Source organism: Lactuca serriola, chromosome 5 (genome assembly GCF_051521515.1).
Source record: "Lactuca serriola cultivar US96UC23 chromosome 5, Lser_US96UC23_V15, whole genome shotgun sequence".
Taxonomy (NCBI): Eukaryota; Viridiplantae; Streptophyta; class Magnoliopsida; order Asterales; family Asteraceae; genus Lactuca; species Lactuca serriola.
Genome location: NC_136412.1, coordinates 153,973,861 through 153,980,031, shown reverse-complemented (window position 1 = coordinate 153,980,031; position 6,171 = coordinate 153,973,861). Strand labels below are relative to the sequence as shown.

Here is a 6,171-nt window from a genome sequence, read left to right as displayed (position 1 = left end):
AAGGACCAAATTTGAACTTTTTAGGACTGATTTTGCAAAAAAAAGTTAACAAAGTTAACCATGAAACTCGTTAAGTGGGCTAAAGTGATAATTTTGCAAGAAAGTTATAACCCAACTCAACCCAATTGACACCTTCTTCTATTTGAATGACAAACACATGGTAGAAGCATACCATCAGTATAATACCGCTTGCAAAACAAGAATTTGGAGGCTGTATTGACTGCCTATCATAGTGTCAATGTCGATTAATCGGTAAAAAAATGTATACAGAAATTAAATATCATCCTACTTTTGTTTCAACAAATCCTTCTATCCAATTAAATAATAACATGTGTAACATTAGTATATATTAAAATATCATTAAATATGCATTAAATGTTACACATATCACTGTTTAATTGGATAGAATGATTTGTAGTCACAAAAAATATAAGATATTTAATTACTCGATTGCATAACACTGGTATAGCTTTCGAGTCAAACACGGTATTACTGTTGAAACACAATGTTTATAACCAGTTATCAATTAATATAGTTATTATTTATCACCTTGTTTTTAATAGTAATTATACGTCTAAATTTTTATAAAGTGACATGATCTGACCATCATAGTGCTCAATGTCCAGGTGCAATTGTGATAATGAGACACAATTTTACCATGTGCAGCTGTAAATATGACGATGCAGCCGGTCATGGATCATTGAATATTATTTTGGGAAGTCCCCATTTTTATATTATGCAAGGAAAACCACGAGTGAATTATAATATTCAAGCCTTGGCCTACAGAGTACTGAGAATGGTGTTAGACAATGCTGCAATGGTGTTGACCCGGTCAACTAGGCACATCCAATTCTAATGAACGCGCTGCAAGTTCAATTGCTTTATCATATTATATACTATAAATACTACTAATTAATTAGTACGTATCTGTTGTTTCGGCTTTGCATATTTTCTTAATAAACGTGGAACATATTCAGCTTTCAAATCACCCACCACCAACGTCAATAATTAATGAAAAAGAAAGTTCGACGACATTCACAACGGCACCATCACCACCCAATTGCCAAAGCTGCCATGGATACCTGGATAGGCAAAGCTACTAGCATGCTATCATGGAGGATCTTTGCTCTATCAAAGCCTAACATCAATATGGACACAAGCAGAAACACCAAGATAAAGATTCACGTCTCTAACTTTAGTTAAACCTATTTTTGAGAATTCGATACTATTTTCAAGAAAGTACAAGATTTTATTGAATAATGGGTTCTTGGTCGTTGTCAGCATCTTCACAACGACATGTAGCAGTGGTTTCTCAAACTCTGAGCTTTCTCTTTTTCCTCTTCTTTTGTAAAGGTACGTCTACGAGTCTGTATACCAAATTCATAAAACACAAACCAAGATTTTGTGCTTAATTAATGCAACTTTATACGAATTTGCAGGAGCCTTTGGGGTTACTTTGACTATTGTAAACGAATGTGGGTTCACTATTTGGCCCGCAATTATTAGCGTTCAGAAGTTAAATGAAACCGGATTTGAGCTCACAAAGGGTAGTTCACGCTCTTTTCAAGTTCCTACTGTCTGGGATGGTAGTATATGGGGTCGGACAGGTTGCAACTTCAATAGCTCAGGTAAATGGTTGTGTGCCACAGGTGACTGCGACACCAATGAATTCCTGGAGTGTGATGTAGATGAAAGGATACCACCCGCCACGACTGCTGATTTCAGTATCAATCAAACCCAAACACACAGCCACGATTTTTATGATGTCAACATGGCCCTGGGCTACAATTTGCCAATACTTGTGGAGGCGACTTCCGGTTCAGGTTCCAGTTTACGTAGTTGTGCTAAGACGGGTTGTGTTGAAGACTTGAATCAGCGGTGTCCAACGGAGCTAAGTTCAGCTGATGGAAAGGTGTGTATGAGCGCTTGCTTAGCTTTTGGCTCTCCAGAGTATTGTTGCAGTGACTCGTTTTCGTCACCCTCATCTTGCAAACCAACAGCATATGCTCAGTTGTTTAGGTCAGCCTGCCCAAGATCTTATAGTACCTCATATGATCTACAGACTACTACATTTTTGTGTAATGGTGCCGATTACACCATCAGATTTTGTGCTGCTGCAGATTCATTTTCAACAATCAAACTTGGGGGCCAACTCAAGTCTACAGACCAGCTTGTTTCCGTGCGTGGAAATTTCACATTAGGGTTCTTTGGTGAAGATTACAGTTACTTGGGAATTTGGTACACAAGCGATGTTCAATCCACGAAAGTGTGGGTAGCTAATCCAAATGCACCGATCATATCCACCTCAGGCGCTCATACCCTATCCATCAGTGCCAAAACCGGAGACTTGATCATCACTGCAGGAGGGAGAACTCTAATGAGCATCACCGATGTTAAAATTGGTCCAAACACAAATGTGACTGCAACCCTTGAAGATAATGGTAATTTTCGGCTGATTAATCAAGTTGACAAAAGGGTTTTGTGGCAGAGTTTTGATCACCCAACCAATGTACTTTTACCTGGCATGAAACTTGGGTATGACATGGAAACAGGGCAGAATTGGACCTTGACTCTTGGTTGAGCAATGAAATCCCTAAATCAGGAGCTTTTACTTTGAGCTGGGAACCCACTCCACAAGCATCCCACAAATTAATGATTCGACGACGAGGTCAGCCCTACTGGACTAGTGGGAATCTAAACAACCAAGTATTTGAATATATGTTTGCATTGAATGGCCCAGGCAGTCAATCTATGTATAATCTCACTTCTGTTTACAACAATAAAGCAAGATACTTTAGCTATGATGGTAGTACTTCTGTTTTACCCATGTGGATTTTGACACCAAACGGCCAAATTAGAGATATTAATAACGCTACTGCTTGGAGCCCTGAGTTTTGTTATGGGTATGACTTTGCTAATGGTTGCGTGGAGTCGATTTTGCCTCAGTGCAGGACAGAGAATGATAATTTTAGTAAAAAAAATGGGGATTTCTCTCAGGACATGACAGAAGGTGTTATTGATGGGAACTCAAGCTTAAGCATTAACGATTGTTTTGTTATGTGTTGGAATGATTGCAATTGTGTGGGGTTTAATAGTAATACCACAAATGGAACTGGTTGTGTAATCTGGACAGGAATCAATAGGTTTTCGGTTAATCCTCATGATAACTCTACATCAAAGTATGTGATCAGCCAAAATCCAGACAATCGAACTACAGGTAATTAATAATGTTGATTTTGATGGTTTTTTATACCATTTAAAACCTCCTTAAAACTAAAAAAGCCAAAATGCAGGTAACAATACACAAAAGAGCAAGAATTGGATATGGGTATCCATTAGTGTGTCCATTCCTCTTGTTTTACTAGGTTTTGGGGCTTTATGTTATATAAAGAAGAGAAAGCATAGACAAAAAGGTATAGAACCAGCAACAATATTTAATCTAGCTTATGTTTGTACTTTCTAGTTGCATCTTTTATTAAGTCGTTGATATTGATTGTAGAATACCAGAGACGAAAGAGAGATGAATATTTCGTGGAGCTGACAACTTCTGAAAGCTTCAAGGATGTACATCGGCTTGAACCAGATGGTGTGAAAGGAAATGATTTGTTATTATTTAGCTTTTCCTCTATCATGGCTGCCACCAATGATTTCTCAGTTGAAAATAAGCTTGGACAAGGTGGTTTTGGACCTGTTTACAAGGTTACACTATTGTCACATCCAGCTTTTATAGTAAATCTTTTTGGTTCTTGCATTTGTATATCAATTTTAACAAAAAGATATTCATGCAATTATGAGAACAGGGAAAACTAAGCGATGGGCGAGAAATTGCAGTCAAAAGGCTTTCAAGAACATCAAGGCAAGGGCTTGTGGAATTCAAGAATGAACTAGTACTCATAGCTAAACTCCAGCATACAAATCTTGTTCGAGTTCTTGGTTGTTGCATTCACGGAGAAGAAAAGATGTTAATATATGAATATATGCCCAACAAAAGTTTAGATTTCTTCGTATTTGGTATGCATATTGTTTAAAACATAAGTGCATTCATTTCTTTTACTTGTGGCATTTATTATAAACTCTTTCACTGACTTGCAGATGAAAACAGAAAGGCAGAGTTGGATTGGCCTAAACGATTTATCATCATTGAAGGAATTGCTCAAGGGTTGTTGTACTTGCATAAGTACTCAAGAATGAAAGTTATTCATAGGGATCTAAAAGCTAATAACATTCTTTTAGATGAGAGGATGAACCCAAAGATTTCTGATTTTGGTATGGCAAGAATATGCGAGCAAAATGAGACCGAGGCAATGACTAACAGGGTGGTTGGAACATAGTAAGTTATCTCCCTTGAAATATCAAAAATCCCAGTGAGTTATACTCTTTCATGGTCAATCTATCATCAAAAAGTTAGATTTAATATTACCAAGGAAAACTAGCACAATTATATAAATCTAGATAGAGTATCTTTTAGATGAATTTGTTGTTTTTCTGATTCAATGCTATCTATTTCTAAAAAGTCTTGGTGACTATTTTGTATTCAGTGGTTATATGTCTCCTGAGTACGCAATGCGGGGAATTTTCTCAATCAAGTCGGATATCTTCAGCTTTGGGGTCTTGATCCTGGAAATCGTCAGTGGAAGAAGAAATAGTAGCTTCGTCCATCTTCATGGCACATACAGTCTTATTGGATATGTAAGTAAATTCATATTCAAATTTTAACATATTTTACGTACTATACCATCTTCAGTGAAAATGACAGCATCTTACATTATTCGCTCAAACAATTATATATTCACGATGTGCAAACGGCTTAACTGACGTACGCTACAGAGCCAAACGGGATTTGAGTAGTTGAATTTTATTAAATAGTTTAAGGTTACCACTTTGTTGGAAAGTAAGGGAAAATGGATCAAATTATTAACAATATCTGAATGATCGAATTAGGCATGGGTGCTATGGCGACAAGGAGATACGTTAGAATTGAAGGACCCATCACCTGGAAATACTTGTGAGGAACAACAATTCTTGAGGACTGTTCATGTTGCCCTTCTGTGTGTACAAGAGAATGCAATAGATAGGCCAACAACGTCAGAGATGATCTCCATGCTTCTCAATGACTCCATATCATTACCCACTCCAAACAGACCAACATTCTTGATAGGTGGAGGGGACTCAAAGTCAACTTCATATGAAACCAAAGCAAAAGATTGCTCTCAGAATAATGTGACTATCTCTGTTGTGGAGGGCCGATAGGGTATGAACGTAGCTACAACATATCATTCTTTGTGAAACCTTTCTGTAATATAATTTGTATTTATTCACCTTTGTAGGAGGTTCAAATCAATATTTTTTATACCTGCTATATGAATGCGAAATTGCCACTTTAGAATCTAAAGTACATCAGTACTTCTTTAAAAGTTTATCCACATTAAATATGTTGATAAATAACATCTTGTGAAAACTTCTGGATAACAAATTCAGTATTAGCTCAATTTCAGAGCTTTCTGAGTTTAGGATGTCTGGCGTTTATGCAGCCTAATTAGGGATAATGTGGTGCTCATTAGGGATAAGAGTGGATCCAAACCCGGACCGGTAGACCCGGACCCGAAAAACCCGGGAACCAGTTAACGAGATTTTTTAGGACCGGAAACCGGATCGGTATATAGGAACAGGTTTCGGTTCGGTTCCGGGTAAGGTATCGGTTAAAATAGGTCTAGAACCGGAAATTGGAAATATCAAAGTGGGTCGAATGGGACCGGATAAAGTGGGTTTAAAACCGAAAAACCCAGGGAACCAGGTAAAGTGGGTCGAATACATGTTTTAACATTTCACAAAATACAAAAATAAAGCCCTGAAAAAAAAATTGCAGCTTTGATATCCCAACTTTGGGAGACTATAAATCAATGAATATGTAACAAAAAATGACAAGATTATAGTAAATAATCATGTACAAACTCTATACTACACTTTGGAAAAAACCGCATGCTATTCCGACTTCAAACGAATTAAATATGCTTGTTTTAAATCTATCACGAAATACAAAGAAAGCTGAAAAACATAAAATTTTCAGCTTTGATATCCCAACTTTGAGAGACTATAAGTCAATAAGTAAACACCCAAAAATAACAAAATTGTAGTCTAAAATCATGTACAAACTATAAACTACACTCTGAA

At 36.9% G+C, this 6,171-nt stretch overlaps 1 pseudogene across 1 annotated transcript; it reads left to right on the top strand.

Annotated features, from left to right (window-relative positions):
• The first annotated feature begins 944 nt into the window (after window positions 1-944).
• On the top strand, window positions 945-5,392 carry LOC145053146 (G-type lectin S-receptor-like serine/threonine-protein kinase At1g67520; annotated as a pseudogene). The gene is made up of 8 exons (XR_013684363.1): window positions 945-1,353; window positions 1,440-3,217; window positions 3,294-3,413; window positions 3,500-3,699; window positions 3,801-4,011; window positions 4,093-4,330; window positions 4,539-4,689; window positions 4,942-5,392. The product of XR_013684363.1 is annotated as a G-type lectin S-receptor-like serine/threonine-protein kinase At1g67520 (transcript).
• Window positions 5,393-6,171: the final 779 nt, after the last annotated feature.